Genomic DNA, 20932 nt, shown 5'->3' with positions numbered 1-20932 from the left:
GATTTTTGTTTTTATAATGAGTTAAGTAAAAGGAAATTTGGTTTGGATTTTCTAAGTTGTACTGCCAGAGACTTATGACAAAACCAGACTTTCGGGAACCCATTTGAAGTAAGTATATTCCACTGGATCTGTAGGACTTCCATGGTCTGAAAGAGAGACTGGCATTTGTGGAGTAAATGAGAGTGTTGGCTCTTCCCTGATCCAACAGGGAATCTACCTACACATCCCATTGTGGGAGATTCAGTGCTTATCTCTGAGAGTAGGACAAACTGGCCTGGACAACACAGAAAGATGAACTTACCCTCCTTGTTTTAAATTCATTTCCTGATCAAAGAGTGCATGGAAACAGCAAAACTTACTCAATGCAGAAGAATAGCAGGGGTCACTAGTGGGTATAAGGGTCTGTACTTACTTTTTATTATGGGTCTTATAGTGGCAGACAAAAAGATAAGAAAACATTTAGCTCTGAATGATACTGGAATTTGTTGCAAATGCATTCTGCTTATACTTGATGCATTTCTAAATGATTTGTCTGTGATGCTTGTCTGGGTATCTGACAGTTTGCAGTTGTATGTTCATCTGTTAGATGGAAATAACATTTGAGTGGAGAGTCCTGCTTGTGTATTTTTAATGTCTGCTAAGCCAACAAACACAGCTGATGTGTTGCCAATTTGTGGCATTGTTTTCTTCTAGTCTTAAATTCTCACTCATGCAGATTACTCCCAGCAATTAGAAACTGACTCACTCCTTGAATTCCTTTGCTTTTCAAAGTTTGCTTTGGATTTCTGACGTTTTCATCAGATTTGTCTTTCATTTTGTCATTATGAATCTGGTTTTTTTCTAAGTCTGGACAATTGGAAAGGTCATACCATCCACAAGAGTTTCATAACACATTTCTGTGATGCTTATTATTGCATTATACAGAGGCTTTTTAATATATAGTCTTTTTTTACATGCAAAGTGGTTAAATGCTCCCTTTTTAAATTCAAGATTTTTTAAGAGATGTCTTTATAGGTCTCTATTTTAATTTTAATTAACTTTGCCAAATTTGAGCTGTTTATACTGATATTTTCCATGTTGCTCTTAGCCTGAAATTCTTGTTTTAATGTTTCAGATTAAATGGTACAGATGTTTCCAAGAACAAGATTAGGGATAACTGCATTGTTTTTATCTATTGTTGATCTTTTTTTCTTAAGTCCATCAGGAATCTCTAGAGCCTTTCATTCTCTGGAACAAAGATTTGAAGCATTAGGATAAGAGGAAAGCCATGAGGAGGAGGTGCAAAAAGAAATGAGATGGAAACAAGCCCTAGGGGATCAAACAGTCTATCCAAACACTGTTCTCCTCCTGAATGTTGCTTTGGACCTGTGTGTCCCAAGTGTTTCTTTCCCTTGCTCTCGGCAGTTAGTTCTTTGCAAAACATTCTTTGGAGACATTTTGGAAAATGATTATTAGCCTCTTCCAGGTGCACGTTGATGCCACTTGGGCAGTCCTCATTATGGCATTTCCTGAGAGGTTTTTTAAGTTTTGGATTGTAGCTATCTTGATATCAACTTTTTTCCTTTTCTAAAACTATGCATGCAGTTTATGTGATGAGGGTATTCCAAAGGCAGTTAATGCAAAGGGGAAGAAAAAAATGCACTTCCATAGAGAACTCCTATTTTAGTGTAAGGGCTGATGCAACATATGAAGAATTGTAGTGCAGAAGGTGACAAGGGAAATACAAGGGCTAAACAAAAGGTGTATATAAAATAATTGTTAGATTTTTTAATATGAAGCATCTCATAGCTGTGGACTCTAAGGAAAATGGAAGACTGAAAACAGGGCTCATGTGGGCACTTGTTTTCAGGTGACTCTTACCAGCATAACAGATAGTCAAGTCATGAGTAAATAAAGCTTTGTAATTCCTGCATTAATCTCTGACCAAAAAACAAACAAACAAACAAACAAACCCCAAAACAAAACAGCAAACAAACAAAAAAAACCCAACAACAACAGCAACAACAACAACAAAATATTTTTTAAGTTTTCTTTGACTTATGCTAGGATAACAAACCCAAGTGTGTATTATTTTTGATAGGGACATTTTCTCACACTGAGTTTTCAGTTCTTACAGAACACATAGTCGTTATTGCTCCCCAAGCAGAGACTTTGTGTCTTGCAACATATCACATATTCTAGTCTACAATACCACTGTGTTTGCAGAGCTTTGTATTTTTCCCTGGCAACTCAGTGTGACCCACATGGTTCTGTCTTGTACCCTTCACTCATTGAAGTTTTCTTCCAAAATAAATGCCAAATCATTAGCCAGAAAGAAAAAAAAAAGAAGATTCCGCCTATGCAGGGCAAACCCCTGTTCTGTAGTTCATTTTTTAGGACAACTAATGTAATGGTAAATAAATTTGTCAAAGAAAATTGTTTCACAGATCTAAACAGATAAATATTAATAAGCACTTTCTGTATCCTTGGCTCACACAGTCCCCCCATGACTGCAGGGAAAAAAACTTGTTCTTAGAAAACATTTTTCCTTCATGTAATCCAGCATATTTCACAGATCTGCATTGCCACAAATCGTAGCCAAAGATGAGTAAAACTTATGTTTTCTGTGAGGAAGATGTCTGAGCCTGGAAAGGTTCAGAAACACATGGAGGTCAGAGTTCACATCCATTGGACACATTTTACTGAGTCAGATGCAGAGACAGGACTTGCAGCCCTAATGGCATCACATCACTCCCCAAAACAGTCATGTCCCACAGTGGCTGGAGAGTTGCTCTCTAAGTTGCTCAGACTAAGGATAGACTATCAAGATAAAATGAAAAGGACAAGCCTGAAAAGCCAAAAAAAAAGTGTTATTGGGAAAGATGAGGCAGAAGGCAGGAAGTTTGAGGAGATACAGCAAAAAATCTGTAACGATCCCAAGGAAAAAAGATAGGATCACACAACTAAGTATGCTGTCATCATGCACATGCAGAATTAGACAAACTTAACCTTACCTTTGACATTTCCCAATTTTTGAGTGTTTGAGTCTATGACTAGTTTCTAAAGTTGGTTGTTGGTTTTTGTTTGTTTGTTTTTTAGTTTGTAACTATACACACATGCATAGAATTAATCAAACTTTGAACAGATATGTAGAAGGGTGTGTGCTGCCTTGGGCTGTCCTGCTTTTACATGCAAGCTTGATCTGTAACAGGCATTTTCAAATGGAAGATTTGAATGAACACAATGCAGCAGAGGTGGAAGATAATGTGATTTGTTGGGATTTCAGCAGGAATCTTATTCTGTACATCTACATGGTCTTCCCCATGCTCCTCAAAGGGACGAAATAGGCTGAGGGTGTGTCAAAAAAACTGTCTGGTGAGGCAAGCAGGAAAAGTTTCTGAGCACACTGGTTAGGGACAGCTGGCCATCTGCAAGAGAGTATACCTGGATGAAAAGCACAATGGAGAGGTTTTGCAAGTGGAGGAGAAGACAAACTATTAGAGCCACACTGGTTGCTACTTCTGTCTTGTCCATCTGGCATAGAGCATAGTTGGTTTAGTCTCAAAATACTAAGTAAGGCACAGACACATCCTTTAAAGCTGCCTGGTGTAACTTGCCCTTTCTCTGCTCTCACTCTGCTTGAGTGAATGAGAAAAGGCAAAGAGGTAAGGAGTGTTCATGCTTATCTCCTCATCAATTCCCTTGCCTGTTAACTAGCTAGCTGATGGGCTAAGAACTTAACTCATCACAGGGTTCAAAGTCATAGGGCTTTTTTTGCTTTTAAATCAAATTTTCTATTTGGCACAGAATGCTATATGTCTGTTACAAGGATCAAGATAAAATGCAAGCCTCCCTTCCTTTCTGCCTCCCTTTTTCTTCTGTCCCTCTTTTTCTCTTTGCAACTTGCTAAAATGAGTACCAGACGGTGTTCTTTGACAAGGGGTAGAGCTTTCTGTAGGTCATTTCAGAAGCAGGTCTCAAGTTCTCATGGGAAAATCAGATTGCAAATGAACAACACTCCACATAGAGTCTAGTGTTTAAATAAATTCTGATCTCTTGTCTTAATATTAGCATCTATCAAATACAATAAGTTGTTAAAACAACATGAAGAATATGGGACTGAAATTATTTGTTTATGGGGAAAAATTTTTAATTGGTTTTCATAGTGTGCAGGTACTGTTAGTGAGTGAATGAAAACAGGAATTTGCAAAGGGAAATAAATGGCTGCCAAATACCCATTTTGGTGAGATTTGGATACCTTAATCTCAATTTGAAATTCCCAGCCACAGCTCTTAAATATATTGTTTTAGTCTATAAATGTTAAAAGATACTCCAGATTTTTCAAGAAAGATGTGTTTATCTAAAGTGATAAAGGATCTGGGTGTAGGATAGTAACATGAGTTACATTCAGATGTTTTTTCCCCCACATTTGCACACAGGAGAATAGAGCTATCCAAGCCCCAGATTCTTCCCCCCTCCAATCCAAGCAGTCCCCACTCCCTTCTTCCAGATGAATTTACAAGACTTCACATCCAGGCTTTTATGCTGTCCATCAACTCATGACAGACAGTCCAGAAAATAGTGTGCCCTAAATGTCATGTAAATGTTAGTCTTAATCAGGCAGCCAAATACAATATTGTGATACAGCTAAAAATGAATTAAGGAACCTGCCACACACACTTTTAAAAATTTCCCTAGAAAGGAAGGTTTAGGGAAAGTTCAAATGCATAAAATAAGGAGAACATAGTCATAACAGGATATGCTTTCTGTTAACTGAAAAAATGAGGAAGGGTCAGCATCCAAAAGAAATGACACCCATTTAAAATGTTATGGTAGAGGGGAATTCATTGATGCTGGTGAGAAGGCCTACCTGTCTGTTCTGTCTGGGGAATGTGGAAACAGTATAGAAAACTAAGAAGACTCAATATCTCAAGGCACCATGAAAAAAGGAAATGGCAGGAAAAGCCTTTTCCATCATTTCACTTCGGTATTATCAATAGCTTTCACAAAAATTGGCCAAAACCACCTTTCCTGTATTATTATCCTTTAGCACTATCTTAGGGATGAGTGGTTGGTCCTTTTTATAGTAGAGCTGCTACTGTAGCAGTTAAAGCATTCCCTGTTTCTTAATGGTCTATAATGAACTTTGCAAACATCTAAAAAGGCTGTTCTATGAATTATTATACTACATTCTGAGCCACCAAATGGTTATCCAAAGGGGCAGTCTTTCTTTTGGTTAGCAATTCCCAGTTCCTGATCCAGAAAGGGATAGCAAAAGTGAAACTAAGGGTCCTTTATTGTGCCTCAGTAATTTTCAGGTCAAAGATCCATCTGACTGGTTACTGAGTATGTTTTTTTCCCTGTTTCCATACTCAGTTGCAAAAGCTTGCTTTGTGTGGCGCATGTGGCACTTTATCCTTACTGTGAGGTGTGGTGTAATTCCTTTCCCTCATATTCTGGTCAGGTCTATCAGCTGATTTTGGTTTGTTATTATGTTCTCACTTTGTTTCCTCCTGGGACATTGATAATTAGGCGACATTTGCTGTGCTTGCTAACAGCTTTTGTTGGCTGTTGTGGATATCGCTATTCCTTGCAAACTGCTTTGGGGTTGGAGCTCAACAGCCTTGCTCTGATTATAATCTGAAGGTTCTTGACTAGGTTTGTTATTTTTCTGTGCTCAATACAGACTGTAATATATCAGCCTGTTAGTCGTCTGAATTAGTACTCCTTTTGAAATATAGGCATATAGCCAAATAGCTAATCATATCATCTTACAATTAGTTTCTTGTAGGGAGAATGAGAATTAACAGAATGGTTTCCTTTTGTAGGGAAAGTTGATATCCCTTTTTAAATGCCAACAATTAGGCAATAAAAAGTTCCCACTTGTTATTTCCATTTGGAGAAAACACCCTGATGATGGTAGAGTGAAGCAGTCCTGCTTATGCATAAAGGATGTACACAAACCATGTTCATCTGACCATATTTGAACAAAAGCAGTTACATGGAGCCTGTAGCTCCATGCCTGTCTTTCCGGCAAGCTACAATAAAAAAGCTGGTGCTTTGCCATGCTATTTGCCTCCTCCTTTCTGTTTTCCTCCTTGCTGCGTACAGTACACACCTACAGTTGAATCCATGTCCAAATCTTGATGGTTTCTTTTGTTTTCTTGCATAGCAGAAGGGCACTGAACCTTCTCTGCTTTTGCCTAAGTGGCCTCTCCCACTTGATTAATTGTAGAGGTGTTTGTGATTTCCTTTAAATCACAGGCTTATTGAGTAATGTCTAATCAACCACTGGTATTCTGGGCAGTTGTGAAAAAAATTGCCTATCAATTTCTTTCTGTATATTTTTCTTTCAATATCATGTAATTCCAGGAGGAAAATCAGATTCCAAGCCAGGATCCCGTCTACATAATTTGTTGCTTTTGAGTCTGAGCTGTTTTGGGATTTCAGCAATCGAAGCAGCTAATCATCCAGCTCATTAGCCTGGGAATGAACTCACTTTTTCTCTGCCTGGCTTTAAAGGTGTTGGAGATACAATGACAAAAGGCAGGTTTGCTTCCAGGTCCTTTTAACTTGAATTGTTGCTACAAAAGGCTGTAGCTCTGGCAGGACTTCAGTGCATCACATTTGTAGTATATTGGCAAAACTGGCAGCTTCCATGAAGCTACGAGACCTATATTTGCTTCCCTCAGGCTGTGATAAAGGTAACTCCACATCATAGTATAATCCTCTCAGGTAACAACTGATACAACACATCTTTACAAAGTTCAAAGCTCCTGTTTGTTACTGAAAGGTACCATTTTTATTGATTTTGGCATAAAGAATACTTATTTTTTACTTGGTTCAAGTTCTTTGATAAAGTAACATTGACATTCAGTTGGGAATGTATTACTGTTTTGAGAGAACATGTGGTAAAGAGGTAAGAAAGTTCATGAGGTATTAATTTGACACCTCATATTTGAAGTCTGGATGCAAATATTGGTTGCCTTCTGTTGTTTGCTACTTATGTTCCACTTTCTGAATAAGAAGTACATTTATCTGAAGTTTTTTATGTAATGTTTAAAATCGTGCAATTGTAACTTTCCTCTGTATTGTGAATACGTTTACTGTTTATAACAGAGATCTGAAACTCATGCTTCTTTCAGGTTATACATTCAGAGGCTTGCCTTTTGCCTTTGATGTATGATGTTGGAGCAAAAGCCTTTCATCCACCACCTTCCTGGGCACTGGGTTGTTTAGTCTGTTTTGCCCTTAGTCCTGCCAGTAGTGATCGTGGACCTGCCTTGCTCTCCTGAGAAGATTTCAAGAACCAATACTGCAGAAGCAGTTAAGAGCCACTGTGGTCCCCTAGTTTATGTAGGGGAACTATATTCTCTTCTGGCAGAGAACTGATGAAAATTAAACTCACTTTAAGCCTTCTTCATATTGAGGCTGGATTCTCAACGGCCTCATAGTTCTTAGGAATCAAGTAACTTGTCTGTTTGCCTGAAGGAGAAAGATGGTGTGACAGGGTAGACTAAAGATCTACCAGGATGCTTTCAGAGGCAGAATATTGCACTGATATGTGGTTCTCCAGCTGGCTGCAAGCAGCCATATCCCAACTACTTCTGACCCTCATGTGTAGTTGGCAGAGTTTTGTAGTTGCAAATGGAGAAGACACTCAGTAGGGTAAAGCAATGAATCCTAAACCTTGCCAGTTTCTCTCTTCTCCACTTTTTGTTCTTTCTTACCTCTCTGTTACAGGTCCTGCTCAAGTAGCATGACCTTGAGCCAGGCCTTCCTTCCTCATAAGCACTTCAGTGTGATAACTCCCTTTGTCCTCACTAGGGAGGACACAGCATAAGGGGTTTGCCTTATGCTATACCCTTCCTATCTCTGATTCCCTTGTTCTTGGCTTCTGACTGGTCATGGGCCACAATACTTGACTCCACCCGTAGACCAGGACTTTTTGTTTCTTACAGCATGATGGAGCTGTCGGCATTTGCCTATTCTGTGATTCTTCCATTACATCAGCCACAAAGCTATGCAATATATAATAAGATGAAGAATTATCAAAGAAAAAGTCTCCTTGGAGCTCTGTATGGATGTCTTTTTAGACACCAAAACAATCTACAGAGAATAACACCCATTATCTGCTATCAGTGAGGCGAAGTCAGAGGTGCACTCATTCCTCCTGATAAAAGGCAAGAGCAACATCCCTTGTTCTTGCACGTGTAACCTGCACAGCGATCCATCTTAGTCTTTAATTTGCCCACCTGTGTCCATAATGCCATTCTCTCGTCTTGCACAACTGTGTGCCACTTGCAATCACAACTGGTTATGCAATTGGACTCACAACGAGAAGGAGGCACATCAGATACGATTTCTACTGAGCATTTCTTTCAAATTGTAACTTCCTTTTCTGTCCTTGACTCCTAATCCTTCTGCTGCATAAAAGCCTTGATGAGGCTTGAGAAGGACCTGTTTGTTCCAGTGCAGGAGCCAGGAGGACATTATCTGATTGGAAAATAGCAGCAGGTACCTCATCACCTAACTCACATATACAGCAATTGCTAACACACAGTACAAATGAGATTTTTGTGAACCTCTCTCTTACAGGATCCTTCTTGATGCAGTGATATTTGTGGGGTTCAGTGTGAGGAATTGTGAAAACTGCAGCAGTGCTTTCCTTGCACTTCGAAAAGAGCCCAGATTGCTTGTGAACTTCAAGGTACAGCACTTATTATAGAGGCTTCTTTCTGATGGCACAAGCACATACCATGAGTCCCACCGAGTGGGCCAAAGATCATCTGTAATAATCTCTTAGGAACTGAGAGTTAGATGAAAATTACAGTTTCCAAACCAGAAAGGTCTTGCTGTTACCTAATACACTTTTAACACAGAGGGGCATTTGTTACATGTGAGTCTTTGGCAGTAACTTCTTAACCACCTTTTCCTGAAACTCTCACAGTTGAGAGTTGCTTTCTCAGATGAAGGATAAATTACTTCTGAACACATAAACATAGTTACTCTGTTAATGCTTTGGGTATTAGTGTGAATGATAACATGGCCCTAAGCAAATTTCTCTTTGGATTTTAGACTTGTGAAGGAACAATAAGACCAATGATTCTAAAAGGGGTTATTTATGTAATTCTTATGTTGTGTCTTTGCAGATCTTGCTATTTTTACCAACTAAAATGCAGGGGAATTCTCAAAAGCAGTTTAAAATAATAAACTTGTCTTAAGTCAAGAACAGATCCTGTCAACCTATTGGCTCCTGCTTCTGTTTTGAAAGGAGCATTACTGTACCAACAGCCATTCTTCTGGTGTGAGTTTCCCATGGGTTTTCACTGTGGGCTATCTCTAAGTTTTGACCAGATCTTAGACAGTGACATTATTGAAATTAACAGCTTCTGAATGAGTCCTGTGGAATAACATTTGCATTCTGTACCCCTTATATGACAGATTAGCATAAAACCTTGACCTCCTAAGATTAGCTGTTCTCCTCATTCCAGCAGATGTCACTGAGAAAGGGAAGATTACAAAAAGAATAATCCCCACTTCAGACTGTCTTGGTTGATTTTTTTTTTTTCTCAAGAAGTGAAATGATCTATAAAAATTTGAGTAATTAATGTACATAAATTCTTGACTCGAGAATTTGTGTAGGATGGAGATCAAAATACAGAGCATACAAAGTGAAGAACATATGCTTGTCCAGGAGAGCTTTCCCACATAAGAACCTACAGCAGTGTGTGGCCTGTGGGCTCATCTTGCTCCGTGTGCAGGGCATTCAGCTGCTGTTGCAGTGCTCCTTGGAAATCTGTCTTCTTGCACCATAACAGGTTTACCACAGACCTGTTATGTCTGACAATAAATTAAGCCATTCGATTGAGGGCCACCAAGGAATGTCACAAAAAAGCTTTGCATACAGAATGGTGAACAAATTCCAGAAATGTGAGCAGGAAGGAGGGTCTCCCCACAAGGTTTGTTGCGGGTCTGTGCCGGGAGGTCTGCGTGCCTCTGAAGCACTGCAGCCATATTCCTGGATCCAACCTGTCAGTTACTGCTTTATTGCATCCCTGTCAGCAATAGGGAGCAACACGTGGTGAGTACAGGAACCTCAGCAACCTACCACCCAGAAAGTGCAATGTCATCTATGCTACCAAAAAATCTGCCTCTACCTTCATCCTGCCTGGAATAAAAGGCATCCCATCGCAACTGACTCACTGTTCCTCTACAGTACAGCTCTCTAGAGGATGGGGATCAAAAGAGCTTGCAGATTTTGCATCCTGTCACTGGTGCTATATGAGACTTGATACAGAAAGGTTGGTGTCCCCAGCTACTGGAGATGCAGGCTTAGCTCAGGCTTAGAGCCAGAGAGAATCTCTTTGTTTCAGTCTGCACCATTAGCAGGGCTCCAGGCTGAGCTGTGTCCTCACAGGCATGTGCCAACTCTTTTTTCCTCTGTCAGGAAACAGGAACCTGCACACAGGTTCAAGGTACCTGGCTTGGGGAATTACTATCAAAACAAGAGATGAAACGTATAAAAACAGAAGAAACACTGAAATGTGTGCCTGTGCAAATGGCAAATCTGCTTAGAAATGAAAGATCCATAAAAAACATGAAATCATGCAGTGACAACTTCTAAGCTATTTTTCAGCATAGACCTACAATACCTATTCCCCTTGTTCATTCAGAGATCCAGGCCAGGTATGGTGACCAGAGCAGGCTGGCTGGGAGTATGGATCCTTGGTTCTTTTCCAGAGCTGTAGTCAATCCTCTGGATCCTGCTGTTAAGGCAACAGCAACTGTAATGCCATAGTCATGTACTTGAACAGAATATTTGGATTAGATCCCGAATGAGCTCAGACAAGCCAGTTAGAATCTTTGCTATGTCTCATCCTCATTTGGTTCAGCAATACTTTTTATACATGGCATCTGGGAGCGGTGATTAATGATCAGAATGTGGTTTTGAAATTCTTGACTCAAAGTGGCTGCATCGGTACAATGTCTAAATATTTTTAAATTTTTTTTTTTCTCTTAGTGCCAGTATTTTATACACTGTAAACTCTTCAGCACAGCATGAAACTCCAATCCCATTAAATTTTATTGAGCAACTTAATAAAAATCTGTGAAGTTCCAAAAAGGAAACGAAACTCAAGAATGAGCATAAGGAGCAGTTTTGTAAACCCTGTTGTGGGTCTATGCAAGGATACCTGGGTGCATATGGAGCCCTCCTTACTACATTGGTGCAGGCTTCCTCTTCTTGACACATTATTCACAAAGAAATAACCACAGGAGATCATCTTGTTTCTTGTGTGGCTGATATTACAGCAGCAGTTTATGTTTGCCCAGGCAAGCTGGCATTAGAAAGCACTCCATGTGCCCAAAGCTTGGTTTGCATAGAAAGAAACTGATATTTGCTGATTCCACTGCTGAGGTTGCCAGAGGAATTGTCAAAGTTCCTGATTTGTTAATGACTTTTGCCATGGGAATGTTTTGTGGCAGTGAATTGGTCTGAGGCTACTGAGGCCACATTAAGCCCTCTGGTAGTATGCCTAACAAATTCAATAGGTTTGGAGCCAGTAAACGGCAGACAGATAGAAACAGTGCTCACAACTTCAAGTGCATTAATTATCTCTTTACATGCTTCTAAAATAAAGCTGAGCAAGTAACAAAATGGTGTTTCATAAGTATAAATCTTCCCTAATTGGGTTTAATCTCTTCTTAATATTTAAACACTTTTCTCATTGCTGCTTCTCTTAACCTGTAAGGTTACAGAACTTGTGGCTTCTTGCTCATAAGTATATCCCATGATACTTAGAGAGAAGCAGAAATAGCTAAAAATAGTGAAACTCTCCTCTACACAGCCCCCTAGGAAAATATTATTAGAAGCCCAGGCAGCAAGCAGGAAGGCTTGAAAAGGAAAGTAAGATATACCTCTCTGAATCTGTACAAACCTTAGGAAAGCAAGGCTTAAGGAATAGACTACATTTAAGCTTTTATGTTATGTGAATCAATTTGCCTATCCAATGTAAAACACATGTCATAATCCATCCAGGTAATACAAGCAAGGAAAATCTCTTTCTGTGATCCTGCTGCTTCTCTGCACCCAGATGTGACCCTGGCAAACAATCAGAAACTTGTTTTACATTTTGTTGGTCAGCAGTATACATTGGTAAGGCTGTCAGGGAGCTGCTGCTTCTCCTGCTTGCATATCCATTCTGAGACAGAATTGCCTGAACTGTGGGATGTCCACAAAACAACAACAAAAAATTTATTTTATCTGAAGCATTTATAGATGGGAAATTGAATACATTGTGGCTCAGATTATCAAAATAATCATGTTTTTGGGTGCTGTACTCTTAGGATGAGTAGCATGGTAATGCTAAGGGGAAGGAAGAGGTTAGAAACCAGGGGGCTAATTTTCTGGGAGTGTGCACTATTTCAAATTGTATTTCAAGAGTATTAACACCATCTGACTTCAGCGTCTAGCTTAAGTGCTGGGCCCGTTGGAAGAAGGTCAATGCCTAGAATGTAGTAAAAACTGTCCATCAGGTTCTGGTAACCTCTGCAAACCCTGTTCCATGGTTTTTGCTGTAGTGTCCAAGGTGAGAAAGGATCCTTGCTTTGCAGCCCCTGGTGTGTGTGGTAAGAACACAGTAAGAGTTTTTGTGCTTGGGTCATTTTAGGTGGCATCTTATTAGCAAATTCTCGTCCTGTAAATTAATGACAACATCCAGTGCTACAAGTGAAAGCCTATCTTTACAAAATCATGGCTAACCACATGAATATCAGTTCTGTGAGACACGGGGAAGGGGGTTCAAAAAAAATTCCCAAACCCAACCCTGAGCTATTTCTTACAGTGATTCACCATGAGTACAGTGAGCAAGAGCAAATCTGCAGGTTAGTGCCCTCATCTCTTAGGCCTGCCCTGAGAACACTTACTCTTATATAACTCAGGGCAAGGCTGGATAATGGCTTACCCATCAGAAAAACATAAAATATTATATGCTTCCGTGAAGTTTTGGCAAGGTCCCCTTGCCTGTGTGTTTTATGTTCTGTTCGCTAAGGAGCTCATGTAACCAGACATCGTGCCACACCCTGGAGTCTGGCAGTACCACTGTAGCAAGCAAATGCCTGTCCGAGTGCAGGCATTGTGTTCAAAACCTTGTAACAGCCAAAAAATACCCCAACCCAAATAAACAAGAAACAACCACCCAAACTCCTGACTTCTAGCACAGGAAGTGCTAAAGACATTTTTCAAGAGGACTGTTTCCAACTAAGAGAATTGGGAGATATATAAAAATCCCAAATCAATATACTTTGCTCAAGGCTGAACTGAACTTTGATATTTGCCTTTAACCCTTGAACTAAGTCCTCTCACTAACTGCAATTGCACAGTGGTCTCTCCACATGGTTTCTTATCTCCTAAATGTGAAGCATGCTTTCAATGGGGTCACTCTAACACTTAGGGTTTTTTAAGGATAAAATATATGTGCTAAACATTGCATACTTAACAGGAAATTGAATCATGAAGTGGTCTTAAAATACTTTTGATGGCATAGAAATAGCTAAGAGTTCCAACTAGGAGAGTATTCCTTATTTTGATTGTGGTACATATGGAAAAATCATCATCATCATCATCATCATCATCATCATCATCATCAGTTCACAAAAGCTGTAATTTACTGGAGCAATTACCAGGCTGGTACATTCTGTCTTCAGTCAGACCTCTCATCTAGGATTACATACCTTTTTTGTGGTCTATGTTGGTGTGCAAGAAACGTTCTGAGCAGGAGTGGTCAGAGTGAGGCACCCACATGAGATTGCTCAGAAAAAGCAACATATATTTCCTAACATGTTCAGAAAAGGCCTGGAGTAGAAAAAGCAGAGTGCTAGCCTACCTTTCCAAGAATTTTTAATGTCAAGTGAAGCCTGAAGCTAGAAAAACATTTTCATACCAGTCAGACTGTTATATGCATAAAGCTGGTATTTTACAGGGCATTAAATATTTTTTGCCATATTTGAATTCATTTGCTCTTGTTGGTGCCAATTCAAATACATGCTGCATTTTCTGATCTTTCTTACTTACTCCTGACTAGTTCCCTGTTTGTAGCTTTCCTTCTCCCAGCCTGCAGTTCTCAGGGGCATCTCATTTTTTACTTATTTTTCCTCTTGATATTTCACTAATTTGTTTTCCATAACATCTAATCCTTTTCAAGTTATTGGCTTCATCCGTTCTTTTTAGTCTGTAGTCACTTTTCATCACTCCCATTCATGTATTGTTTTTTCTTATCAAATTTGTTTTCTATTTTTGCTTAACCTCTGTCTTTCAGTATTTTTCTACTCTGTCTAAGGAAAATACAGTCAGGAGATAAAAGGGCACTTCTGTCTCATACATTCCTTTCCCAAGAGATCAGGATCAGGATTGTTCCCATCAGTGCAGGACCAGGCTTATTCCTTGATGATGTCAGTTATATACCAAATTTTCAAGCCCAGTTTTAATTCCTGAAACAGAAGGAACACATCTCAAGTATGATTTTTTGTAATGATCTAAGAATTGATATGAGATGGTAATCTCATATAATTAGTTTGTTAGTGATTGATTAAGGAGGGTAAAAGAAAACTAATGCAAACTAAGGGACGATCTAGAGGAGTAACAGCCAAGAAAGCTCTTGCCAAACAGCTGTTATTTCCCTGGTGTCCACATGGACACTTGCCTTCTAATTTCATTAAGTTTTGGATGGAAGCTATTTTACTACTGTGAAGATTTTGGAACGGTGGTGCAGGCTGATTTTTATTTTAATCAGCTGAAACAGACAGCTTAGTGTTCCTTGTCTTGTCCTCAGAAGGGCGAAAACATTTAAACTTTAAATTCAGCAAACTTCATCTCTACATTTATACTGAAACAAGCGTACCTGAACACACACAGTAACTTCCCTTATTTCTGGAAATTTAAGCACAGAAGCTTGAAACATTCAGCCAAAACCCCCTTAATACTAACATGAAACCCTTGAGCTTTTCATCCTTTCTCTTAGTCAAATTCTTCTGTCCTATGGCCGAAAGTGAAAACTGTAAGGACTTCCTCTTCAAAACTATGCAGAAGGCAGGTGCAGCAGCACACTCAGAATCTCCTGGCTCAGGCACTTGAAACCTCAGGCCTCTTATTGCAGGGTGTAGAGGAGGGCAGCACAGCCATCACCTCTTGGTGTGCAAGATTAAAATGGCAGAAATCAGAGAACTACTCCCATTCCCTGAGAGAGTGGATGGGAGAGGGAACTCCTTGCAATGCACAGAAACAGTGAGCCTGGCAGTACTGCCAGGCTGCAGTTGGTTTTCCTCAGTGCTGGAGTAACTAAACACAGAGCTGCCAGTTGCATGGGAGAGCTAGCATGAAATGTGAAGTGCATGGAGACCTTATACAATGTCCTTGCCAAGGCTTGCCTGATAACCTCTAACCTACATAGATCCAGCAATGCCTTGTGACACTGGGGGAGATACACATGTTAAAATCCCCCATCTCTGCCTTAAAAAAGATTGTTTCCAAAAGCAGTATGGAATACTTGAGAAAAGCTCAGCCAGAACTGACCCTGTCTCAACAGGTGAGCTCCCCTTCAGTTCACACCTCCTGATTGGGAGTCAGCATCCACCTGCAGCTCCTTTGCTACAAAAGTACATAGAGGGACCAAGCATGGCTAATCTAGATGAAGGTGCAGCCTGCCCCTCCCTCCCTCCCTCCCTCCCTGTGTGTTTGGAGGAATCCTGTTACAAATTTATTGGAAGTTATAATTACAGCTGTCTGAAGTGTGATTTTGTTGTTATTTTTCCCCTTTCTGGTAAATGTTTTCTTAAATTTGTAACTTGAAAAAAACATACTGGTAGCTGTATATAACCATGGATTCAGAGAGCAGTAATAACTCCATTTGCTGTGTTTGTGTCCGTTACCCAGAGCCTGACACTGCCCCAAACAGCCAAATTTGCAAACAAAGAAGAGAAAACTCTTGTAGACTTATCTAAGATAAACTCCCATTCCTAGCAGAGTGAACATTGTGCTGATAATGAAAACTTCAGTAATTAAGCAGCTCTTAAGATACTTGTTCAGAAATAGTTTCATTGGCAGATGTGTCACATCAGGTTATAGTAGGCTTCTGAAAATACAGAATCTGGGGTGAGGAAGCATTCAGACTGGATGAGAGATGAAACTTGAGTTTCAATAGTAAATAATGCAGTACAGGAATAATACCTAGTCCAAAACAGAATTGTGATACAGTTTTCAGAAAGCCATTGCAATTGCAACCTTACTGAATAATGGTATGTTTTCTGTGTATTTGAGCAGTAGAAGGGTTTATCAATCACTCTAGATTTAGGTTGATGTTATATGGGGTTATTTTTAGGTGTGAGCACCTATACCAGTGAGGTACCTGTAGTATGCATATTTAATGTCTGACATTGTCTTAGAAGTGTGGAAAAATCATTTTTTAAAGGCAGTAATTAATGTTTTATTTGAGGAAAAACTTGGAAAGAACAGAATGTTTCTCTTTCTTATAGAGTAAAAATTTTGTGATTAGCTTTTTAATTTCATCATAGCAAATGCAAAATATAACAGCTGAGATTTTAAGAGCAGAACACAGCTGCCAAAACCTGGTTCTGTTAGATCTCGAATCAGCTAGCTAACTTGTGTTCTAACTCCCCTTATCATGTGTATGTAACTTAGAACTGTGAACAAAAAACCTGACAATTCAGGTCTGAAATTTAACCAGTTGCTCAATGCTAGTAATGATGATGACTGAAGATACTCATATCTCCCTTTTGTGTGTCAGCATATTAGTCAGTTGTCAAAAATAATCCAACTGTATTTCTTGTCATTTTGGTTTTCTGAAAAGATGAAATAATGTTGAAAGAATTCACAGTAACAGTTATGCCCTCTCTGTTCCACATGGGCTAGGAAACTGATTTACATCACCAATGTTACAAGAAGGGGGAAGGAAATTGTCTTAAAATACGTAAGGGAGAAAGTACACATAAATGGAAAAATTTGCCTATGCTTAGAAAGAATGAAAAATCTAATGTACATCTCTCTTTGGGCAGTCATTACTGTAGTCTCAGTAGTACATGAAACATTTTCAGAACTGAAAGGATTGGAGTTTTATTGGCACGGCTGCACATCCAGGCACAAGGACTCCCTTGTAAACTTCAGTGTCTTTTCTAGGAAATAAAGAAATCTGCAGATGTTTTAAAGAGCGCTGAGAGAAGAAGGTTGTTGCTTAAACCTCATTTATAATATGGAAGTGGCAGGTTCTGTAATAAGTTCAACAGTAGACAAAATGTTCTAATTTGTGCTGATCCTCTTCTCTTCTTGAATTCAAGGAGGGATAAACATACAACCTTACATTGAATCCTGAAATAGGGTTTGTGGGGAGAAAAGAAATTCATTTCACTCTGATTTGTATCAAACTCTGTGGAAAGGTTAGGGAAATTAGTAAGATTTTAATGGATATAAAGGATTGAAATTCATAGGTAATTAAAAGAATCCTGTTGCATCTTGTTCTGACTTTAGGCATATAGAAGCTTTCTGATCAAATATGTCCCAGAATAAGTGTTTTCTAAAATATAATCTAAGACTGTGTTTGTGTTAACAGAGGTACGGCCCTTTAGAGGTGCTGAAAGCCCTTCGGACTTGAAGAATATCCTGAATTTCCACTATCTTCAGCAAGAGAAGAAAATACTCAGCACCAGGTAGGAAGAGACCTGACCTACTGGTCTCAAAAAATGAGGAATCTTGAGCTATATCAAAGAGCCTTGCATTCTGAAGTCTTGAAAGTCCTCGGGAATTCAAAATGATGTTTCATTGTTCCTTAGGTCAAAACTCTTATAAATAAGCCTGTCATCAAGCCCTGAATTAAATATATCTTATGATAATCTGATTGTATCCATATTACATTACTGTCTTGGCCTTACATGTGTTCATGATGGTGCCAAGTATTCTTTTTATTACCCCTGCATACCTTAATGTAATAGCCTATGTTAGCAGAAGGGTGATGATTGGGGTATGGAGGCCTAAAATTACTGAATTTTGCCCTTTCTACTCTTTTTACCCTGTATATGTAACACAATTAGTATCACTGCTGACATTTATAGTACTTATGATGCACTGCTCCAGATACTGGAAAATCTCCAGCAGGGAAACTTGCTGCGTATCTGATCCTATTCCTTGTAAAGGATGTGGAATCACACCAACATAAATACTGATATAAGTTCTCTCAAATAAGGGCATCTGACAGACAGCAAGTATTTCTTTTGCTTGTGGATGGAAGTGAAGCTCAAGAGGGTGTTAGGATTTCTGAGCCTAAATTTGGCTGTGTGTCTTCAAGAATCGTCTGTCACAAAGTGTGAATTATGCACCAGGTATAAAGAGATGCACCAACTTTTAAGGCCTGGAATAGACTAGCAAAAAACATATTTAGAGTGCTGTCAATTAGTCAGCTAATGACAAAACACATTATGTCATTAGCCTGTTAAGTTTTTACCAAAACCCCTTTGGTTGTAGCCTAGCTAAGATGCAGTTAATCCACCAGTAGTTCTATACTTTACTGTGGAACAAAGCAGAAATGGATTTTCAGAAAAGCAGACACATATGGTTGAAACAACAGTGTGGTAGGGATTTAGCTGGACATAAAGCCCAGTAATCTTATGCTGGTGCAAGAAATAAATATATAGCCTAACTACCTAAAAAGTGTGAAGTTATATTGTTTAAATTATTATTCTGTTTGTATCAGAAGATGAGGTAGTTCTTTAGTAGAGAATGGGAACTGGACATGATGTTCAGATGGTCTTGAGTGACCCTTTATATTTTGCAAGCCAGGATGGAAGTCCATGTATCATGTCAGCTCTTGAAATGAGGCAAGAGGAGAGAGCAGAACTGAATGACGGTGAATCAAAAACTGAAGTCAGCCACAGAAGGAAAGAGCAAGCAGCTGTCTGGCACAGAGGGAAGGCAGTGGTGGTTTCCTTTTTATTATTTTTTGCCAGCTAGTATGAATGCCTAATGTCAAAGATTGTGAATGAAAGGGTTCTTATCTGTGGCCATTCCAGTGTTCCTAAATGTGCAAGTAAATAGTAATTAAGGATAAATGTTTAAGATCTGAAAGTGAACTACTGATTCCTTAGTTAGTAGTGATTCTTTGGTTAGAAGCCTCTTCACAGTAGAGACAGTGGAGGAAGTGCTGCTGTCTGTCCTGCAGTCTGGCCTCTCTTCATATTCCTTCTGAAGTCTGTGAGAACAAAAGGCCAAGCCTGTAAATAGAAAAGCTGCTTTTACATATCATCACTACTTGATAAGTATAAACATAGCCTGTTCTCACTTAATTCCTCAAAACTTCCTCTCACTTAATGCCACAAAAGTCTTCTGTTTTCCATATGATAGAGTTTATAGCACATGGACAGAAAAACTTGGCACCTGATTTTTGAAATGCAGGTAGCAAGAAACAAGTTTGCTCATTTGTGATCATGTGTCTCTAAAACACTTCATAAAGAGTGAGACTTGCAGTAGCATAACAGAAACTTTTCTTCAAGAGAAAGGTTTTTTCTCAGAGAATTCAAAACTCCACTGACTGTATAGCTTTGAATTGTATAGCTTCCTGTGGACTGACACTTCTTCCTGAGAAATCACTGTCTCTGGGGTCTTTTCTCCATGTCGTCCTGGCAAAGTTCCACATAATATGTGGTTACTGAAAGCTGTCCTCAGATGATCTTCAGGATTTCCCAGGCAGGCATTCCTGAAACTGAACTGGGATTACAAAATAGCTAATTTGAGTGCCCAGCTACAATTTAAAATAAATCCTGTTCTATCCTCAATGCTTCCAATTTTAACTTTTACACTCAAGTGGCATAAATTATATACCAAAGCCTACCAGCTGAGCCTGTTGTCATGCTCCTTTCTGGCTCTTAAACAAATGAAGTAAAAAGGTAGCCAAGAGCCATCACAGAACAGCAGGAAGCTGTGTTTCTCAGAGCTTTACAGTGTGCAGGTGTGGAAGCAAAAGCAGTGAGTTAGGGGGCCGAATAAGGTGGATCAAGTCACCTGTTTGTTTAAAAGAGTAGATGGGTCAGTGCAGCTCTGGGTTGGAGACTGTGCTAGGAAGTGACTGGACACCTGACTAGACCACAGGGCAAAATGCAGGACGGGCTTCTTTCACACTCTCTTCCCTTGCCCGTGCTCCTCAAAGTCCAGATGTGGCCTGACCTTTGGTCTGTGTGTGATGTGTCTGGAAGAGAACCAAAAAGATCTGGAGCTCTGGTGTTCTGCTGTCTGGGTTGTGCTGTGGGCCGGTGAGGATGTAAACATGGGTGGGGAAGGAGAGAGCTTTCATCAGCCTCCAATCTCCTCTCAGGAAGGCGGGAAGCCCAAGAGCCGAAAACATGGCAGCATTGTCTTTTAGAATAGACTGAACATGTGAAAAATCACTATCCTAATGATGAACGCTGTAATAAATATTGGCAAGACATGAATCCAGCCTCTGCAAAAATGTCTTCTTTTTTTTTTTTTTTTACCTAAAATCACATTTTTCTTTAGCACATCTTTTTAAAGTTTGTTATCTTTCACCCCTCTCTAGATTGCCAGCCGTGTGGTGAAAGAAATGGCTCTTAGAACTGTTTTCTGTAGAACTGCAGTAGACATGAATACCAAACAACTTCACAAAACCACTAAATATTTGGCAAACTTCTAGTCTACTGTAATTTTAAAAAAATGCTCAAGACAAATATTTATGTTGAAGGGGGGAAAAAATCCTCAGGATAAAGCTGTCAATTAATGGATAATTTCAGCCTTCCTAAACAACCCTGTTCCATAAGTCATACTTCATAAAGAGTGAATACTCTTCTAATTAAACTTTTCTGAACTTTAAAAAGTATTTGAATTGTCAGTGGATGCTGCTCTGGCTTTTTTGGCATATTACATACAGGACGTCTGGCC

The 20932-nt window shown here is 39.3% G+C and overlaps 1 long non-coding RNA gene across 3 annotated transcripts in view; it reads left to right on the top strand.

The window, feature by feature from the left end:
* Positions 1-20439, top strand: part of LOC138112439 (uncharacterized) — a 130552-nt gene extending 110113 nt beyond the window's left edge. For 2 of the 3 annotated variants that reach the window (XR_011151743.1, XR_011151740.1), the window contains 2 exons: positions 17601-17697; positions 18824-20439. This is a non-coding gene — a long non-coding RNA (uncharacterized lncRNA). Of the gene's footprint in view, positions 1-17600; positions 17698-18819 lie in introns of all 3 variants that reach the window. The other variant, XR_011151741.1, reaches the window with a different exon arrangement.
* The last annotated feature ends 493 nt before the right edge of the window (positions 20440-20932 follow it).

The sequence above is a fragment of the Aphelocoma coerulescens genome, chromosome 1 (assembly GCF_041296385.1).
Source record: "Aphelocoma coerulescens isolate FSJ_1873_10779 chromosome 1, UR_Acoe_1.0, whole genome shotgun sequence".
Taxonomy (NCBI): Eukaryota; Metazoa; Chordata; class Aves; order Passeriformes; family Corvidae; genus Aphelocoma; species Aphelocoma coerulescens.
The sequence above is the reverse complement of the archived record's forward strand: the minus strand, read 5'-3'. Positions and strand labels throughout refer to the sequence as shown.